At 38.6% G+C, this 21,624-nt stretch overlaps 1 protein-coding gene across 2 annotated transcripts in view; it reads left to right on the top strand.

Moving 5' to 3' along the window:
* LOC123774611 (eukaryotic translation initiation factor 4E transporter) overlaps positions 1-21,624 on the top strand; it is a 177,153-nt gene that overhangs the window by 18,979 nt on the left and 136,550 nt on the right. The gene's annotated exons all lie outside the window — the stretch shown is intronic.

Genomic DNA, 21,624 nt, shown 5'->3' on the forward strand with positions numbered 1-21,624 from the left:
ATACATAATGAAATGGGTAGCTTTATCATTTCTTAAGAAAAAAATTAGATAAAATATATTATTTCAGGAAAACTTGGCTTATTAGGCAAATCGGGCCTTGCATAGTAGGCCGAGAAGTGCGTTCTGGCTACTAGGTACGACATATATATATATATATATATATATATATATATATATATATATATATATATATATATATATATATATATATATATATATATATATATATTATTAAATATGACCGAAAAAGTAAGATTAATAATTCTAACACGAATTTTCTCAATCTTTCGTACATTACGCTTCACTGTTGGAGGTAAATCAAAAATTAATTCTCCAAAATTCATTTTTATTTCTAGTCTGACGCGACACGGGCGCGTTTCGTAAAACTTATTACATTTTCAAAGACTTTAGTTCACAAATACACAACTGAATAGAACTTACGTATCTCCGATTTTATATCTACATTTGAGTGAGGTGGAAGGGGTGATGTAGCATTAACACAAGACAGAACAAAATGTGGTATTAATAGGGTATTAATTTCATCAACACAAGACAGAACAAGGGTATTAATAGGGTATTAATTTCATCAACACAAGACAGAACACGAAACAATGGATATTGAATAGAAGTGTTTGTAGAAAGCCTATTGGTCCATATTTCTTGATGCTTCTATATTGGAGCGGAGTCTTGAGGTGGGTAGAATATAGTTGTGCAATAATTGGCTGTTGATTGCTGGTGTTGACTTCTTGATGTGTAGTGCCTCGCAAACGTCAAGCCGCCTGCTATCGCTGTATCTATCGATGATTTCTGTGTTGTTTACTAGGATTTCTCTGGCGATGGTTTGGTTGTGGGAAGAGATTATATGTTCCTTAATGGAGCCCTGTTGCTTATGCATCGTTAAACGCCTAGAAAGAGATGTTGTTGTCTTGCCTATATACTGGGTTTTTTGGAGCTTACAGTCCCCAAGTGGGCATTTGAAGGCATAGACGACGTTAGTCTCTTTTAAAGCGTTCTGTTTTGTGTCTGGAGAGTTTCTCATGAGTAGGCTGGCCGTTTTTCTGGTTTTATAGTAAATCGTCAGTTGTATCCTCTGATTTTTGTCTGTAGGGATAACGTTTCTATTAACAATATCTTTCAGGACCCTTTCCTCCGTTTTATGAGCTGTGGAAAAGAAGTTCCTGTAAAATAGTCTAATAGGGGGTATAGGTGTTGTGTTAGTTGTCTCTTCAGAGGTTGCATGGCTTTTCACTTTCCTTCGAAGGAAAGTGAAAAGCCATGCAACCTCTGAAGAGACAACTAACACAACACCTATACCCCCTATTAGACTATTTTACAGGAACTTCTTTTCCACAGCTCATAAAACGGAGGAAAGGGTCCTGAAAGATATTGTTAATAGAAACGTTATCCCTACAGACAAAAATCAGAGGATACAACTGACGATTTACTATAAAACCAGAAAAACGGCCAGCCTACTCATGAGAAACTCTCCAGACACAAAACAGAACGCTTTAAAAGAGACTAACGTCGTCTATGCCTTCAAATGCCCACTTGGGGACTGTAAGCTCCAAAAAACCCAGTATATAGGCAAGACAACAACATCTCTTTCTAGGCGTTAAACGATGCATAAGCAACAGGGCTCCATTAAGGAACATATAATCTCTTCCCACAACCAAACCATCGCCAGAGAAATCCTAGTAAACAACACAGAAATCATCGATAGATACAGCGATAGCAGGCGGCTTGACGTTTGCGAGGCACTACACATCAAGAAGTCAACACCAGCAATCAACAGCCAATTATTGCACAACTATATTCTACCCACCTCAAGACTCCGCTCCAATATAGAAGCATCAAGAAATATGGACCAATAGGCTTTCTACAAACACTTCTATTCAATATCCATTGTTTCGTGTTCTGTCTTGTGTTGATGAAATTAATACCCTATTAATACCCTTGTTCTGTCTTGTGTTGATGAAATTAATACCCTATTAATACCACATTTTGTTCTGTCTTGTGTTAATGCCACATTACCCATTCCACCTCACTCAAATGTAGATATAAAATCGGAGATACGTAAGTTCTATTCAGTTGTGTATTTGTGAACTAAAGTCTTTGAAAATGTAATAAGTTTTACGAAACGCGCCCGTGTCGCGTCAGACTAGAAATAAAAATGAATTTTGGAGAATTGATTTTTTATTTACCTCCAACAGTGAAGCGTAATGTACGAAAGATTGAGAAAATTCGTGTTAGAATTATTAATCTTACTTTTTCGGTCATATTTAATAATATATGTCTACAGGAAAGACTGCTACCAAAATATACTAATATATATATATATATATATATATATATATATATATATATATATATATATATATATATATATATATATATATATATATAACTGAAAACTCACACCCCAGAAGTGACTCGAACCCATACTCCCAGGAGCAACGCAACTGGTATGTACAATGGTATGAATTGTCCTGGGGACCATTCAGGCTTGTTCGCATATATATATATATATATATATATATATGTATATATATATATATATATATATATATATATATATATATATATATATATATATATATATGTTGTACCTAGTAGCCAGAACGTCGTACTCGGCCTGCTATGCAAGGCCCGACTTGCCTAATAAGCCACGTTTTCCTGAATTAATATATTTTCTCTAATTCTTTTCTTATGAAATGATAAAGCTACCCATTTCATTATGTATGAGGTCAATTGTTTTTTATTGGAGTTAAAATTAACGTAGATATATGACCGAACCTAACCAACCCTACCTAACCTAACCTATCTTTTTCTTCTACACTTTCTTGTCCTCCCAAGTCCTCCAGGTCTAATGAGAGTGCCATGGCAGCGTTTGTAGCCCCTGGCTGAGCATAAGAGGCAGAAAGTTTCTGTGCCGTTTCTAGAGTGTGAGCCTGGTCAAAGGCTGACTGTAAGTCTAAAGTTTTATTTTCAAGTAAGCGCTGCCTTATTGTGGCAGAACCTAGCCCATTAATGAAAGCATCTCACATAGTTATCACTGGGTTCTACAGCAGTCACTGCTTTGAACTGGCAATCTTTAGCTAACAACTTTAAAGCCTGAAGAAACTGATCAAGCGACTCACTGGGTTCTTGGCGTCGTGTTGCAAGCACATGCCTTGCGAATACTTCATTCTTGGGCTTCACAAACAGTTCTGTTAGGGATTTTTCAGCAGCACCATACGTAGTGCAGTCAGCTATGTAGTCGAACACATGTGGAGCTTATTAAGAGACGCAGTTTGTCCACGGTGAGAGTATTTTCTTCTACTGCTAGAGTGAAGTTTTGGAACGTCTTAAGCCAGTGACGCCATTCCTGAGCGGCGTTGGTGGCGTTTGGTTCAGTTGCAAACCGTTCGGGCCGTAGTAACCGCTCCATGTTCACTGGCTGAATTATTTGTTCAATAAATTGAGGTAAAGGAGAAGCATTGCCAGACATGTGGCTTTATTGAACAAATAATTACAGTACAGTTACATCCTGCAATAACACAAGCCATATAATATACAATACATATAAAGACTAACAGTGCTTAAGATATATATAATAATAAGCAAACTGCACATTAATAATATTGTAGTGTGTGGGTTGGTGGTGCTGTCGTTGATCCTTCTTTACGGATAACCCAACTCACAACTCGGTAGAGTGTTTATACTTTACCAGGAGATCACACTAGGCACTTCTGGCTCTTGGAGAGGGGCTCAACGTCACACGTTTAGGGGATGCGGCTCCAACACTTAGCCTCGTTGTCATGTGCACACACCCACTCGAGCCGCTGTGACTCCCCACTCTCTCCTTATGTGATATGATCTCCTCAATCCCCTTTAACTTACTAGTTTTCCGTCCTACCCTGTCCACAGCGGTGGTTCTTGGTTCTCTCTCTCTCTCCTTCTTTACTATTTCCTGGGAAGCCTCACTAGGACAAGGTCAAACACCAGCAAATTTGAATACATTTACTGGACAGAGCACATACACAATACATATACACATATAATAATAATGAATCCTACACTCTATACTATTTCGGTCAGGTTGCACTCCAACACCATCAGAACTCTATCATCAGCTTATCAAGTGGTATCCTATCTCCTGATTCCCCACCTAATATTACCAACCTCCTCAAGTAGGTCAAGTCCTATAATACAATGTTGCACTATCAGCAAGAGAATATATATGCACTATCAGCAAGAGAATATATATATCTATAAACATGTACAAGGAAAATCAGGGTATGAGTGCAATAACATATATATATATCAGTATAAATGTTTCTTGATATATAACAATGATCAATCGATCACCCTATCAGTCCTCGAACACATACATCTATAGGTAATCCAGCCTACGACCGTAACTCTATACTTCAGTATAAACACTCCTTGGGACAAAAGTGGCAAACAATTACTCACCTCTCACTGCGTCTTGCACGCTAATGACAAACACTATCGCCTCCCTACAAGTAATCATTTAGAACTTCCCTTCCACATCTGGAAGTTCACTACCCTGATCTCTTCAGGTTCTTCCAGGTTTAACTACCAGGATCCTTTGCAGCTCCTTCAGGCTGCTACCATGAAGTTTCCTTGAACAACTATGGTGCTTCACTACTTCTACTAGGGTCCTCCACAGCCCTCCTGGCTGCTACACCATGAAGTTTCCTCGAACAACAATGGTGCTTCACCACCACTACAGAAGCACGTGACACTCCTCGTCACTGCTTCACTGCTTCTCCTCACAGCTCGAGGTCCTCTCCTGCACTACCTTGGAGTCTCATCAACTACTCCCTCTGTGCTGGCTTCGAAGTTCTCAGCAACTTCTTCCCCAAAGACAAACCTGCAACCCCTTGACACTCCAATAAAAATGTTTCTTTATAAACACATAGACGAAATAATCTACACAATGTGTTTGCATCCAACATCTGTCTACTCTCTACATGCAGTGAGAATGGACTCGCCCGTTGGGCTGGTCCATGCTCCTCCTTGCCCAGCAGGCGGCTCCTCAACTCTGGGAGGGTCCTCCGCCGCCAGTCAGTCACCTGCCTGCGCTCAGAGGAGACGGACGTCACTCCGTGTTCCTCCCTCTCCACACTCTTATTTTAGGCTTTCTGTCTTATCAAAACATGTCTAAGTTATCAATAAACATTGCTACTGTCGCTGGGCACACGACCAACTACAAGCAATCACTATGAACTGGCTTAAATCATGCATGCTTACCACAGACTGCCTAGTCGAGGGCGCTCTCCCTCTGATGGCGTCTGATCAGGGCGCTCCCACAGCCCACGAAAATGTCTCTGGGCGGCTTAATACTCTCCTCGCTGTCCAGGACTTGAGACCACAACTCGATCCAGCTCGATTCAACAGCTGGCACGTCTGCACACTTCTCTTCTCTTGGAGATATATCACTGGGGGTTCCTTTCTGACGGGAGCTCAAACGGAGCACAGCTTCCCCCTGCGATGTTTGGTTCTCAAGTGAGGTCAAAGCCCTCCAGAAGCAAGCCTCACGCCTCCAGCAAATTGTCCACATCTCCTAACCAGTCATTTATCTATTTTCTTATTCACTGCCCATAATCTCAAGTTGTTCATCAAATCCAACCAGCTATTTTACATCGGTGTCTTCACCTCCATATTTCCTAGACCTTATAGTCAGGTCAGGCTTGATAGAATAATTCTCAAAGGGGAGACTCGTTTTTCGGCTACCTGGGATCATAACAATAACGCTAGAACAAATAGAAATTAAACTAGGAGTTAACATAAACTAACCTGTACACAGACACGACACAGCTGATCTGACAACAAAACAGTCAAGCGAGCATCCAAACGAAACAGTCAAGCGAGCATCCATCCGGGTACAATAATATAATAACACTTTTACTACATTCAGTATAAGTCGTCACATCAAAAATGGGTTCGAGATCGACCACAAGTACAGTTTCTAAATTAAGCAACTGACATATGTGGAGAACTAATGTCACAATTGATATGTTTGTCCTGCACACCGCCCCCCATCCAGTAGGCAGCGGTGGATAGGTTACAATCACTCTTAGTTACTACCTACAGTTAGCAAACTGGGGATATTTGGCTAAAATTTCTGGTAGCAGATTGAAGGTTGTAACAGAACCCATGAGCACCACACCAGAAACAAATACTTTTTTGATATTCGAAGAGTACGACTTAATCAAACTAGAAATGCTCTAAAAATCAAGGGACCCAGAATGTGGAATGACCTTCCCAATCATGTTAAAGACTGTACCTCTCTCAACCAGTTTAAGATAAAAACTAAGCACTACCTAATTAACTCCTACCCTACCCTCCTATAACCTACATTACCCCTATAATGTCAACCCATGTCTTGTTATTTTTAAACAATGCTGTTTGTCGACCAAATTGTATTTTTTGCTGTTTTTCTGCCATGTTCCCCCTTTTTTATTTTTATATTGACTCAACACATTTTATACTTTAATCTTAATTAGTATTAATCAAGTAATTAATTAGTAGTCCATCAAGTCTCCATGCACTTATGCAAGCATCTACCTCAGTTTCATTGTAAAATTTTATTCTTAAATCTAATCTTACCCTATACCATTTATATTTTAAATTTATTTGTATTGATCTATATCATTTATTGAAATCAATTATTGATCTCATTTTTGTTCTTTTAATTAAATTCATACTAATTATAAGTTAAAACTAAACTTAATAAAATTTTTTATCTTTAAGATTATTTTACTTTACAATTATCATTTGTCAAATTTTTTTATACATTCATCTTGTCAGTCTCTACTGATTTTTTGTTCTCTCCACCAAACTTGTGTATCCTCCATGGCTATCTAGTGACCTTGGGCCGGATTCAGGAAGGTACTTACGAAGGTTTTTCCTCTTAGCTAAGAGCGTTTTCCGTCTTAGCGCCTTCGTGGCGGCTACGTCCGTATTCAATTAACTACCCTAAGTGGAAAAATCTTCGTAAATTCATTCCGGGATTTAAGTGTGGTTTCGACCACTCATAGCTTTACGTAAACTGGATATAAGTCATTTTTTCTCTACTACATAACACTGGGATCGATTTATGATATTGGAACATGACCAAAATATTATAGCTGGTGAATCTAGTGGAGAGGAGTCCTTCATGTTAGTTATATATGCATTCTCTGCTTGAAACTTGAAGTAAATATGTGTTTGATGATAGTAGAATTAGTTTTATAATAGCAAGATATTATACCAGTAGTTATTAAGTAAATAAACACTGGTGAACATGAAATATGAGAGAAGGTGATGAGCCCTGCCTGATGGGATCATTTACTATCACCAAATGCCCCTGTTCACCTAGTAGTAAGGGTGTACCTTAGCTATACATACCCATTTCTAATTTATTTAGTTTGGTTTTATTTTGAAATTAAATCTGGGTGAGACATAAAATAAAAATATGCTGCACAAATGATGTTAGGTAAGGAAAAGGGTAAAAATGTCACAAACTTTATTCATTGAATACTTAAAGCTATAATTATGACTATATAGACTACTAAAAAAGAGAGAGGGAAGTAGGGGTCCAAGACCTCTTCCTGTTATACAATTTGGGTGTGGAACAAGTAATTATCAAAAGAAGGCACCATGCCGGGAAGGCTATGTAGCAGTAAGGCAGTGAGGTGAGGCAGCTACTTATTTGAGAAATGCTTATTTTATTTACCTTATAAGCTGAGGCAACTTATTTTATTTGAGGAATACTCAACTGATTCCTCTACATTTAGCATGGAACAAATTTGTGTCCAAGACCTCTTCCTGTTACTCAATTTGGCTGTGTGTAACCAAACTAGAAGTGCTCTACAAATCAAGGGACCCAGAATGTGGAATGACCTCCCGAATCATGTCAAAGGCTGTACTCTCTCAACCAGTTTAAGAGTTAAACCAAGTACTGCCTAATTAACTCCATGTAACCTAACTTACCTCCTAAATGTCAACCCATGTCTTGCTATTTTTTAAACAACGCTGTTCACCAACATGTGCAATTGCTGATTTATGCTATGTTAACCCCCTTTTTGTATTTTTTATTCCTTCTTTCAACACAATTTATACCTAATCTCGATTGCTATTAAGTTTTAGTCTGTGTTTTTTTCCCCCACACCTTGCCCGAAATGCTATGAGTATTAGTGGCTTTAGGTATTGTATGTACTAGCTCTGCCTATAAATCCAACATTATGTTTGTAAATCAACTGTATGTACTTTTCCTGAATAAAATGTATTTATTATTTATTTTTTAATCAGTAAGTATTAAAAGAAGGCACCAAGCTGGGAAGGCTATGTAGCACCATTGTGTGTAACAATAAACCAAATTTTTGTTAACAAATAATGCACCTGTATGGGAAAACAAATCCTGTCAGCTGTAAAAATATTGATGCAGTTATTTAAATGAAAAATATAATGAAAGAAATATTACTGGTTTATTTTTATCCTATCTTTTTGTACTGTACAGTATATCCAAGGAAGTGAAAAATTAAGACATAATGCACAATTTAATGAATGATTAGCATGGATTAGCAGTTCAAAAGAATATGACTTGTATTACATATCAACATGAGATCTTAATGATCCATGGTCAACATGATTTAATAAGGATAATACAGTACTGTATTTGTAATAATACAAACTATAATTTAAAATCTTTATTACTGATTTTTTTTATTAAGAAGATTAGGTATACACAGCAATGTGCTGCTACCCTATTCTATATGGAATATTACACAGTGTAGATAAAAAACTAGCTATAAGTTTATCTAATACTCCCATCTCACAGGATGGTTAGACATACTGTACATGGAATCAATTTAGAAAATACCAGCCTCAATACAAAAAACAAATCAACTCTGACTAAACAACTCTAAGCAATTTTCACAAGAGGTAAGCACTGAATCATGGAAACATTATATTATAATTACTCTTACCAGTTTCTACAAAACTCCTCTCAAACAATGTATTTTTAAACATGTTTAGGTATACACAGCAATGTGCTGCTTCCCTATTCTGTATAAAGGACCACACAGTGTAGATCAAAAACCAGCTACAAGCTCACCCAACATCCTCACCTCACAGGATGGCCAGTCATACATGGAATTAGGAGAGAACAAAATACTTAATGCTGATCTATTAGCCTCCACTGGCAAAATCTGGGTGCAGCACAAGAATATCTTCCAATATTCCTGAGTGTATGAAGTAATTACAGAGCTCAAAATACCTCATACCATTTGGTATGAAGTCACTGATAACAGGACAATCACAGATATAGTGTTGGAGAGTATGTTCTCTCAAGTAGGACTGAAAACATGTTTTTTTTCCACCAAGAGGGCTATAAACCCATGGAACCGCCTACCCGCTGAAGCCGTAAATGCCAAATTCCAGCTAAAAAATATCATTAAGACAATTGGCGGGCCCTTTAACAAGCCGCCGGCTTTCTGTCCTCTTCGAGGTCACTAGATAGTTAGTAGCCCTTGGGTAAATTCAGTAAATATATACAATAATTGTCAGCGCATCTTCCAAGCAACAAGGACAGCTACACAGTATCTCTTAGAATTACGTAGGTAAACAACAAATGTAACATATTTGTTTACTACAATGTCGGTGCTGGCTGTAGAAGTTGTAAAAACATTGTTTTACTTCGAAATATACTAATTTTATAAGAAAATTCGACGTAAATAGGAGGCAGTAGAGCTCCGATAAGCCAGCGCTAAATCTTCAATATGAAGAATGTTGCTGCTCTCTGATTGGCCAAACGAAACACAGTAGTGACCTCTATCGGCACGCAGGTGAACCAACAATTTTCTTCCTAAGTATACCTTATTGAATCGCACCTAAGCATCTTCTTAGGGCGCACTTAGGAACCTTCGTAGCAAACCCACTTACGAAGAAATACACAGAGCTAGCTGAATCTAGGACCTACTTGATAACAGACTGAACAAAAACCACCTAATTATTGCAGGGGACTTTAATATTGACCTCTGCGAGCCAGAACACCCTACTGCTGTTAGCTTCCTCAACTGTATGAATTCCTGCTTCCTCATACCCTTAATCACTAGACCTACTAGAATCACTGATAGCACTGCCACGACTCTAGATCACATCTGGACAAACATAACCTCTCCGCTTACTTCAGGTATCATCACCGATAGCACTACAGACCATTACCCCACATTTCTCTTAACTAACATTAGCAAACCACCTCTTGAGTCAAGAGAGATACGTTTTAGACTAAACAATGAAACTGCTATAGACAATTTTATAACTGCTACTGATAATGTCAACTGGGAGTCCGTGTTAGGTAACATAGAGGACATCAACCTTGCAGTTCAATCTTTTCTTCAAAAAACTCTTAGCCTTTATAATACCCACTGTCCTATGCTTACAAAACAAGTCACAACCAAAAGGCTTAACAATCCCTGGCTTACAAAAGGAATACTTAAATCTATTAATAAAAAACATGACCTTGAGAAGAAGTATAGGTTAGGAATTGTCTCCAAAGAATTCTCAAAGAATTACTCATTATTGCTATCTAAGATAATTAGACGAGCCAAAACTAAATACTACGAAGATAAATTTACCCAAATAAAGAGCAACATTAAACAAACTTGGAGAACAATTTCACAAATATTGGGATCAAAGAAGTCTAAAAATAACAAACCGACTCTCCTGTCTAATAACGATGGTCAGCTTTCAGCCTCTGATTCTGCTATTGAGTTCAATAGGTTCTTCTCTTCCATTGGTTCATCCCTTGCTAATGATATTCCATCTTCCAGTACTGACATTAAAGACTATCTTACAGGTAACTATCCACAGTCTCTGTACCTAAAGCCTATTAATTCCACTGACGTCAATGAGATAATCCTTTCCCTTAAAACCAAGTCTGGTGCCCTTGAGGAGATACCAACTTTAATCTACAAAAAAGCCTCCAGATCTTTAGCCCCTGCTATTGCTTTGCTCTTCAACAAGTCACTTGAATTCCAAACCTTTCCAGATATTCTAAAAAAAGCGAGAGTAACGCCTGTCCACAAATGTGGTGATCTCACAGATGTTAACAACTACAGACCTATATCAATCCTGCCAAACTTGTCAAAAAATTTTGAAAAACTAATCTATAAGCAGCTTTACTCATATCTAGCCAAACTCAATATACTTAGCCCTTGCCAATATGGCTTCAGGCCCAAAAAAAGCACTAACGATGCACTTATTAGTATGCTTAACTCGATTCATACAGCTCTTGATCAAAATAAGTTCCCTGTTGGGTTATTTGTGGACCTGCGTAAAGCTTTCGATACTGTCAACCACCAAAACCTTCTTCTTAAATTACATCATTATGGTGTCAGAGGACACTCCCTACAATACCTCAAATCCTACCTTACTGACAGGCTCCAATGTGTTTCTGTGAATAATACAATTTCTCCCACACTACCCATCAACATTGGTGTTCCCCAGGGCAGCATACTTGGCCCTCTCCTCTTTCTCATCTACATTAATGACCTTCCAAATGCCTCCCAACACCTCAAACCAATTCTATTTGCTGATGACACAACCTTCATTTACTCCAGTGCTGATCCCCTTGCTCTAAATGCCACAGTAAATACTGAGCTAAATAAAGTCCATCTGTGGCTAACTGCCAACAAACTCACCCTTAACATTGACAAAACTTTCTATATTCTGTTTGGCAATAAATCCTCTAATCAAATAAATCTCAAAATAAACAATACCCAAATTTGTAACAAATTAGATGGCAAATTCCTTGGCATTCTCATTGACCACAAGCTGAATTTCCAGGGACACATTCTAAACATATCAAAAAAAGTTTCAAAAACTGTGGGCATTCTTTCTAAGATCAGATATTATGTACCACGCCCTGCCCTGGTGACTCTCTATTACTCCCTTATCTATCCATATCTCAACTATGGTATTTGTGCTTGGGGCTCTACTACCCAAAATCACTTACGTCCTCTAATTACTCAACACAAAGCTGCTATTAGGACAATATCCAATTCTGGCCCCAGACATCACTCGGTACCCCTACTCAAATCTCTGAATATGTTAGACATTAAGTCACTGCACATTCTCTCATGTGTATTATACATATATAAAACGCTAAACTATAATGCCAATCCTGATCTCAAAAGCTTCATAGAAGGTTGTAACAGAACCCATGAGCACCACACCAGAAATAAATACAGTTTTGATATTCCTAGAGTACGACTTAATCAAACCAGAAATGCTCTACAAATCAAGGGGCCCAGAATGTGGAATGACCTTCCCAACCATGTTCAAGACTGTACCTCTCTCAACCAGTTTAAGTTAAAAACGAAGCTATACCTAATAAATTCCATGTAACCCACCTTACCCCTCTGTTGTCAACCCATGTATGTTTTTTGTTTTTCAAATCATCGCTGTTTGAATGTAATTTTCTGTAATAATTTGTAATTGTATTTGTGCTGCTTTTTCAAAAATGTTCCCCCCTCTTTTACCTATATTTTTTATATGTACTCATCACATCTTTTCTTTTTACCCATTAGTTTTAAGCTTTAGTCATTAATGTTTTTCCTGCCCGAAACGCTTTGCGTAATAGTGGCTTTAGGCATTGTATGTACTAGCTCTATCTATAAAGCCAACAACCTTTGTAAAATCTCTTTATGTATGTACCTTACCTAAATAAAAATTATTATTATTATTATTATTATTATTATTAAGTTTTAGTCTTTAGTGTTTTTCCTGCCCGAAACGCTTTGCGAAATAGTGGCTTTAGGCATTATATGTACTAGCTCTATCTATAAATTCAGCAATATTTGTATCACCCCTTGTATGTATATACTTTACCGGAATAAACATTTGAATTTGAATTTTAAATTTGAATTTGAATAGTGTATTCTTCAGTTTCCCCTTTCATCCTTGGGGTGCCGTTTTCCTTATAACGGGGCTCAACGGGGGGCCCCACCCAGCCGAGCCCTCTCCCCGCTCCCGTTGTCAAGTCGACTTTTATTTATATATATACAAGAAGGTACTTTGGGAGTGTGAGGATACATAGCATAGTAATTACATTCTTGTAAAACCACTAGTACGCGCAGCGTTTCGGGCAGGTCCTTAATCTAAGAAAATTTTAAGAAGGTAAATACTTGCAAAATTTATAAAAATGATAACAGTTACATAGCAAGAAAAAAAATAAAAGATGAGAGAAAAATTGTAGGTATATTAAAGCACATAGGTAGCTCAGATTGAGTGCAATGACAGCTTGAATGGTAGTTTAACAAAAATTAGTAGGCACAATACAGCATATGGCTAGCACATAAAAGAAGACACCAATGAACACAATGATAAAGGTGTTTGGATTAAGTACATAAAGATTGGGAGATTGGGTAACACTAGATACAGAGCAAATTTAAAGCTCAGTGTAGTAAACTACAAAGATGAAATTAGGTACTTTTTGGTTTTGTTTTTAAATGACGCAAAATTTTGACAGCTTTTCAATTCACTAGGGAGTGAGTTTCATAGACTAGGTCCCTTAATTTGCATAGTGTTTACACAGATTAAGTTTGACCCTGGGGATATCAAAGGGATATTTATTTCTGGTGTGGTGATAATGGGTCCTATTACATCTGTCCAGGGAGAGTTTCAGAGCATGGTTTGCATTTAAGAACAGGGTTTTGTAAATGTAGTTGACACAAGAGAATGTGTGGAGGGAGTTAATATTTAGCAAGTTAAGTGATTTAAACAAGGGAGCTGAGTGTTGTCTGAAAGCAGAGTTTGTTATTATTCTGATAGCAGATTTTTGCTGGGTGATGATGGGCTTGAGGTGGTTTGCAGTGGTAGACCCCCATGCACAGATACCATAATTAAGATAGGGATAGATTAGTGCATAATATAGTGAGAGGAGAGCAGAGGTAGGAACATAATATCTTATTTTGGAGAGTATACCACTTCACGTCGACTCCAACATGTCTTCTTGTTGCCAGAATGATGACTTCTCGTCGACGTCATGGCGACTTCAAGACGACTCTAGGACGTATACTACACGTCTTCAAGATGTACTTGATGACCTCTAGAGGGCGTCTAGATGCTTTTCATGGGGCTCGGCGGGGGGGGGGAACCCCCCCCCCCCCTCACCACGCTCACGGTGCGTGTCCCTACGCCGAGTACTCTCCTAATTGTACTCACTTATTTGTGCTTGCGGGGGTTGAGCTTTGTCTCTTTGGTCCCGCCTCTCAACTGTCAATCAACTGGTGTACAGATTCCTGAGGCTACTGGGCTCTATCATATCTGCATTTGAAACTGTGTATGGAGTCAGCCTCCACCACATCACTGCCTAGTGCATTCCATTTATTAACTACTGACACTGAAAAAAATCTTTCTAACGTCTCTGTGGCTCATCTGGGTACTAAGTTTCCACCTGTGTCCCCTTGTTCGTGTCCCACCCGTGCTGAGAGTTTGTCTTTGTCCACCCTGTCAATTCCTCTGAGAATTTTGTAGGTGGTTATCATGTCTCCCCTTACTCTTCTGTTTTCCAGGGATGTGAGGTTCAGCTCCTTTAGCCTTTCCTCGTAGCTCAATCCTCTCAGTTCCGGGACGAGCCTGGTGGCATACCGCTGAATCTTCTCTAACTTTGCCTTGTGTTTAACTAGGTATGGACTCCAGGCTGGAGCTGTGTTATAAAATGGGTGGTGCTCCTATGGGGAATCTAATATTAAATGGAAGTAGGGGCAGTAGTTAGCATTAAGGGTTATTAAATATGGGAGATCTCAAGGCCCGGCCCCCACTATATAGAAATATATAGAAATAAACTTGTAGTGGCTTATTACAGCAATAGTCAGCCTAGAGGTTGATCATGGATCTCCTACACAGGAAAAATGGATACTCCTTTACTAACTTACTTATTTATTAACCCCTTAAGAACCCCCCATATACATTCACACCAATAACAATAATAATAATTACTTTACCACACTATCTTACGTTAAAAGCCTTGGTCCACTTAAGCAGGATACAAGGTTTACACTCAGAACAAGCTAGGGTAAAGTACTACTAGTGAAGAGCTAGAGGCTTGAGTCAGCTTAGGGTAGGGAGACCACGTGGTTCCACTGGGACCCCTTTTAGAATAACTAGTAATACAAACACTAGGAACACCTAATTCATACAAAGTATAATACTGTACACATTAGAACACGCCTATGCCAGACAATGAGAACGTTACACAGTATACTTAGCTGGGTATCAGCCCACAGAAATAAAGAAACGAGAGGAGGGAGAGGAGGATCCTTTTACCACAGCCAGCCAGCAGAGAAGAGCAACCGTCTCCAGTCTTCTTCCCCAGTTCACCCGCTGCCAGCAGACTACTCAACTAATCGTACAGCATTCCTATCCTAAGTTTACTCAGGTTTACTTTACAAATGATTAGAAAGTATTAGTAAACATAGTTAGTGCCTCTTTTATTATTTAATAATCAACCCCAAGCTCAGTCTTTAAATGCTCTTTGAGAAACAAGAATAGTCTTACGTCTGGCAGGGAAGATACAAACAACTGCATCTCGTGATGCGCTTCCACTACTAAAAGGCAGTTTATTAGCTCAGTTTTGACCTCTGGTTTCCACTGAGGAACCCAGGGTCGTAACAAGCTGCATATTCCATGATTGGTTTGACATAAGTGGTATACAGGGTCCTGAACGTTTCCTTACACAAGTTTCTAAAGGCAGTTCTTATGTTGGCCAGTCTAGCATATGCCACTGATGATATCCTTTTGATGTGGGCCTCTGGGACAGGTTCGGTGTGATGTCAACCCCCAGATCTTTCTCACTATTTGACACTTGCAGGATTTCACCTCCCAGATGGTACCTTGATATTGTTGATAGGAACGTTATCCCTACAGGCAAAAATCAGAAAATACAATTGACGATTTACTATAAAACAAAAAAAACGGCCATCCTACTCATGAAAAACTCTCCAGACACAAAGCAGAATGCCTTGAAGGAAACCAACGTCCTCTATGCCTTCAAATGCCCACTTGGGGACTGTAAGCCCCAAAGAACTCAGTATATAGGCAAGACAACAATGTCTCTTTCCAGGCGATTAACAATGCATAAACAACAGGGCTCCATAACATATAATCTCCTCTCACAGCCAGATCATCACCAGAGAAATCTTAACCAACAACACAGAAATCTTCGATACAGCGATAGCAGGCAGCTCGACATCTGCGAGGCACTACACATCAAAAAGTCATCTCCAGCAATCAACAGCCAATTAATGCACAACTATATTCTACCCACTTCAAGACTCCGAATTAATATAGAAACATCAAGAGGAACTATGGGCCAATAGGCCCTCCTGCAGTTACTTCCATTCTTATGCTCTCATATCCAATTAATACAACTGTAACCTGTAAACACGCTAATCCGTCACACTTATAATCGCATTTGGGTGAGGTGATATGGTGCAACAGTTTTGGATGAGGTGAACAAACTTGTGACAAACACAAGACAGAACACGAAACTATGGGTATTAATTGGATATGAGAGCATAAGAATGGAAGTAACTGTAGACGGCCTATTGGCCCATACTTCCTCTTGATGCTTCTATATTGGTTCGGAGTCTTGAAGTGGGTAGAATATAGTTGTGCATTAATTGGCTGTTGATTGCTGGTGATGACTTTTTGATGTGTAGTGCCTCGCAGATGTCGAGCTGCCTGCTATCGCTGTATCTATCGAAGATTTAATCTTCGATAGAATTATTAATCTTACCTTTTCGGTCATATTTAACAACTTATTTTTACAAGAAAGACTGCTAATAATTCTAACACGAATTTTCTTAATCTTTCGTACATGTGGGAACCGACCTGTGAGATTTATATTTATTTAATTTATATGAATTTATATTTACGTTAATTTATATACTTCGATAGCAATTTGTATAATGATAAGTGGACTGTATTTCTGCAATAATCTCTTAATCTCACAAATCGATCCTCTACACATTAGGGGGGTTTATATTTATATGTATGCAGCCAATCAAACTACAGTAACTACATACATTGAAGAGGTTCCTTATCTTATAGTACAGCAGGTTAGTCCACCAGGTATAACTAGGGTGTAGACACCAAATTATCCTCTTTGAGGTAGCTTCCATATCACCCAGTAACTGGTGCACAAATCTTGCATCCTCGTCTTGACCTGTCAAAAGTGCGCTAGCTGTGAAGCCAGATACCTATATATGACAAGTATATCAGAGAAAACAGTACATGGAACATGAAGACCTGGCTTAATTACCTTTAGTATGAGGCGATTTCGCGTTCTAACCGGGTCACCCTATATAATGACATTAATGGCCACTAATGATAGATAATGGGTTTCGGAAAGAACACTTAACTTGATTTGTTGACAGCGTGTTGACAGATGGTACACCTTTGGTATCCATAACACTACGTCCAAGTAAAATTAACAGGAGCCGAATTTGCTCCCGTGTGAGCCTCTGGTCTCTATATAAACAATGGCTGCCCTCCTTCCCCCACTCTGACGCCTGGCTTACATTGTCCAGATTTCAGAACGTGATAGAAGGGTCACATTTACTCTACTTTAATATTGATAATTAAGTTAATTTATATAAGATGTTTTTATGATGGTAAAGTCCAAAGACTTATGTATTTAAGAATAATTCCCAGCAGAATAGCTGGTGAATTATAATAGTATGTGGTGATGATATCCCGTTTTCTTTAGACGGTAATTCCACTACAAGTTACGTTTTCTATGGGTAACTTGTTTATACAACACAGCTATTATCTGTATGATTATTAAATGGTGTCGGATTTTCCGACATAATTCCCCAGGGGCTGCTCACGGGTCGAAGTCCTAATTAGAACAGACGAACACCGATACTCCTCCATCGAATTATTACATTAATTTGATGTTAGTAGTTAGTAATCACACATTTGTGTGTCTGTTCGTACAGGACGGATGTCCCGTACTAGAGTTGCAGGGGTTAGAAGTCTAATGCGATTTCATTTCCCTGTCAACTCTTGAAAGGCTAATATTCAAGCCTTATTACATATTATTTAACCCAGAAGACTGAATGTGATCAAGTACTACAGTCAAGTATGATTCAGGGACTGCAGTGAGATCAGTGACATAGATATAACTTGAAGTTTGTTCAGGTAACTGGTCACTGATATATAAACACTGAGGCCCATGGAATACATCTTGATTAAATAATAAATGTATCAAATCAGTCATCAGATTTATTGGGGTTTTATTTAATTAATTGATTCAGAGGATTGAATAGCTCATCATTAAAGTAAAGTATGGTTCTGAGACTGCAGTGGGTTCAGTGACATTGGTCGCAGTGACTTGTAGCTGTTTTAGGCTACTGTTCACTGATTTGCCACTGAGGCCTCATGAACTCATCTTCAGCTTCAAATGATGATACTAACATCAACCTCTGTTGGTATAGTCAGCTGTAATCTCCTTAGTATAATGCTACTGGAGAAATATAATCAGCTGACAAATTTAGGTTTCTACTGGTATTGTTTATCTGCAGGCATAGGTCTCCTCAGGCTTGATACTGGGCCTGAGAGTAATTTACCTCCTGCAGAGTTTAACATGGTTATGCCCTGATATTTAGTAGGGCTACCAATGAATTGATGGTAGTAGTCTGTCCCTACAAGGAGACCGAAGTCGGTGAGGTGATCAGACTTAATATTATCTGCCAATTTTATTCCTCTATTTCTCAGGAATTTGGCTGTTGCTCTCAGACCTTGAACTTGTAGGTCTACTGGTATTTTGTCCACCACAATGGCTTGTACTCGACAGACGTACCTGCCTAAGCGTACTGATGGTTGTACCACCTGGTAGACTTGAGGTCCTGCATCTGTTACAAACCCTGAGATGTTGAATGACATCTGGGCTACAGGCCTTAATTGTAATTCATCTGCCAGCTTTTTAGTAATATATGTTCTCTGGGATCCTTGGTCAAACAACCCACGGGTATGGACCTTGGCCCTCTTATTCAGGATGGTAATTTGGGCAGTAGGCAAAGTCGTATTACCTTTAGACTTTGCTGATTGGACACTCTTTGTTTGTTGCACCTTGCAGTACTGTACTGTGGTGGGAATGCTATCTTCCACCTTGGGGTTTGGAGACGTTGTTTTGGTGTCTCTGCACAATGCTGCATGGTGCTGACCTTTGTTACACCTATTACAAGGGTGTAATTGGGTATCACAATCCTTGATGTTATGTTTCCTGAGGCACCTCGTGCAATGTTGCAAATCTTTGAGTCGCTCAACACGGGCGCCACTATCAGGAAAATTAGAGCAGTGGTACATTGAATGTTTCTCATTGCAGAACAAACATGTTCCATAGCTTCCAGTACCCTTTGGTGTCACGTTCTTGGGTGACACAGTAACTATAGGCTTGGAGGGTCCAACTGCATATACGCCCACACTGCCACTGTTCCACTTTGGTGTTGAATTATATTGTCTAGATTGATTTGGAGTACCTTTGGTACTCTGTGGTTTACTATTATTGGTTTCTGAGGGTTTACTTGGTGGTTTTAATTTGTCATGTGTTCGTAATTGATGAACTACTGACTTTAAACCTTCAGATATTTCATTCATGGATAAGATACTTTTATTGTAATGAGCACTCATTTGTCTCAATATGTCCCTAGGTATTTTCTCCTGGACAATTATTTTCAAGACCCACTCAGCCCCGTTTGTATCTGCTGTCAGGCTGAGGGCATTGATCAATGATTCTACCTCCAGCTTGAAGACTTGGAGTGAATCAGCTGAAGCCTCCGGTGGGGGTAAATGCAACAGCTCATGAACTAAATGTGATGTTCTTACTTCTGGATCAGCATAATTATCCTTGAGGAGTTTTACTGCCAGATCATAGCCGTCATTAGTTAATCTCAGATGGGATACTACTGTTTTAGCCTCACCTGATAATTGGCCTTGTAAATAAGAGAATTTACTACTCTTTGGTAAAGATTGTTTTGAGTCTACAAGGTCAACGAATTTGTTCCAAAATTCGTCCCAATCTTCCTCATCTTTTCCTGAGAAAGTGGGTAAATTAATTGGAGGGAGTCGAGCTTCTGCTTGACTCGTATTAGATGCAACTGTTGTTGTTGTTGCTGTTGCCTTGTTCTGGGCAATTAATTTGACATAAGGCTGTAACGTGGCCTGAGTGTGATCTTCATAATTCGCAAGATCAACCATAATGTCGTCTATTTCTGTTTCTGATAAATTAGTGTTGGCAAGTTCAGCCACATATGTTGCTATTTGACATTTGATTTGCTCAAATTTACCTGCAGCTGCTTGATAATAGCTTTCCAGGTCAGCATAATCAACTGTTGATTGTTGTGACAAATCTTCACATTTCTTGATCTGTCTTGTTAAGTGGCCTTTAAGACCTGCAAGGGTTCTTTTCATTCTCCCTGCATTATCCATACTGGCTCGTTGGTGAAGCCTTGTGGGGCTTGTACTTGGGCTGCTCATAATACTGAACAAGCACTGATGGTAGCCTAGGGTAAATTCTGCACTCACTAGGCAATAATCCTACCTCTACTAGAGGTTAGCACTTAAAATTAATACACATTATATATATACAATCATACACACTAATGATTTGAGTGATAAACCAGTGTCATGGAAGTACCTTTAGGTTAGCTCTTCTATATCACCCTAGGATGGTAGAGACACTAATTAATCACTCAAAGGTGTAATGATCATAAGTAAATTATTATATATGCAACTCAATTCGAGTTGATAAAAATTACACCCAAAATAGGGTCTGGACCATTCATTAATGGTGTTAGGTTGTTCAATATAGTACAACTGACTATTGTAATAATGGGACTAGGATGAACGATAATAGTTCAACTAGTCATATCCTACCCTGTTGTGGGTTGGCAATTAGTAAATATTATACTGTGATCACTAGTGCAATATATATTAAATAATTCTCTATTTTGGAGAAATAATATACACAATTATTGTTAATAGCCTCTTAATTAGCCTCTATGAAACTTCTAATATTATCTAGAAGTATTAAATATTATTAGTGACCTCGCGAAATAAAGTCCACAAAATTCGTAGATAATCTCTCGCGAAATGTAACACCACGAAATCCGTGAACAATCTCGCGAAGACACAGTCACTAATTTGGCTGGATTCTATATTAGCGCTGTCATTTCACGAAATAACACGCCACCAAATATCTGTGGGTGTGCATGAAACCGCTGATGAGGCAGATCTGGGCTGAGGGAGGCTCCTGAGCTCCCTCGAGGCTACGCTGCCGTCTTGACTGCTGGCTTTGTTTAAATAACACTGCACTAGTATATTTAATGAATCCACTGGTTAACTGGTTCATCCGGTACTAAGATGACCAAATGTGGGTTCATAGGATCAAATAATCCGTCATCCGGTTCGAAGGACCAAATAATGTGGGAACCGACCTGTGAGATTTATATTTATTTAATTTATATGAATTTATATTTACGTTAATTTATATACTTCGATAGCAATTTGTATAATGATAAGTGGACTGTATTTCTGCAATAATCTCTTAATCTCACAAATCGATCCTCT

The sequence above is a fragment of the Procambarus clarkii genome, chromosome 51 (assembly GCF_040958095.1).
Source record: "Procambarus clarkii isolate CNS0578487 chromosome 51, FALCON_Pclarkii_2.0, whole genome shotgun sequence".
NCBI lineage: Eukaryota > Metazoa > Arthropoda > Malacostraca > Decapoda > Cambaridae > Procambarus > Procambarus clarkii.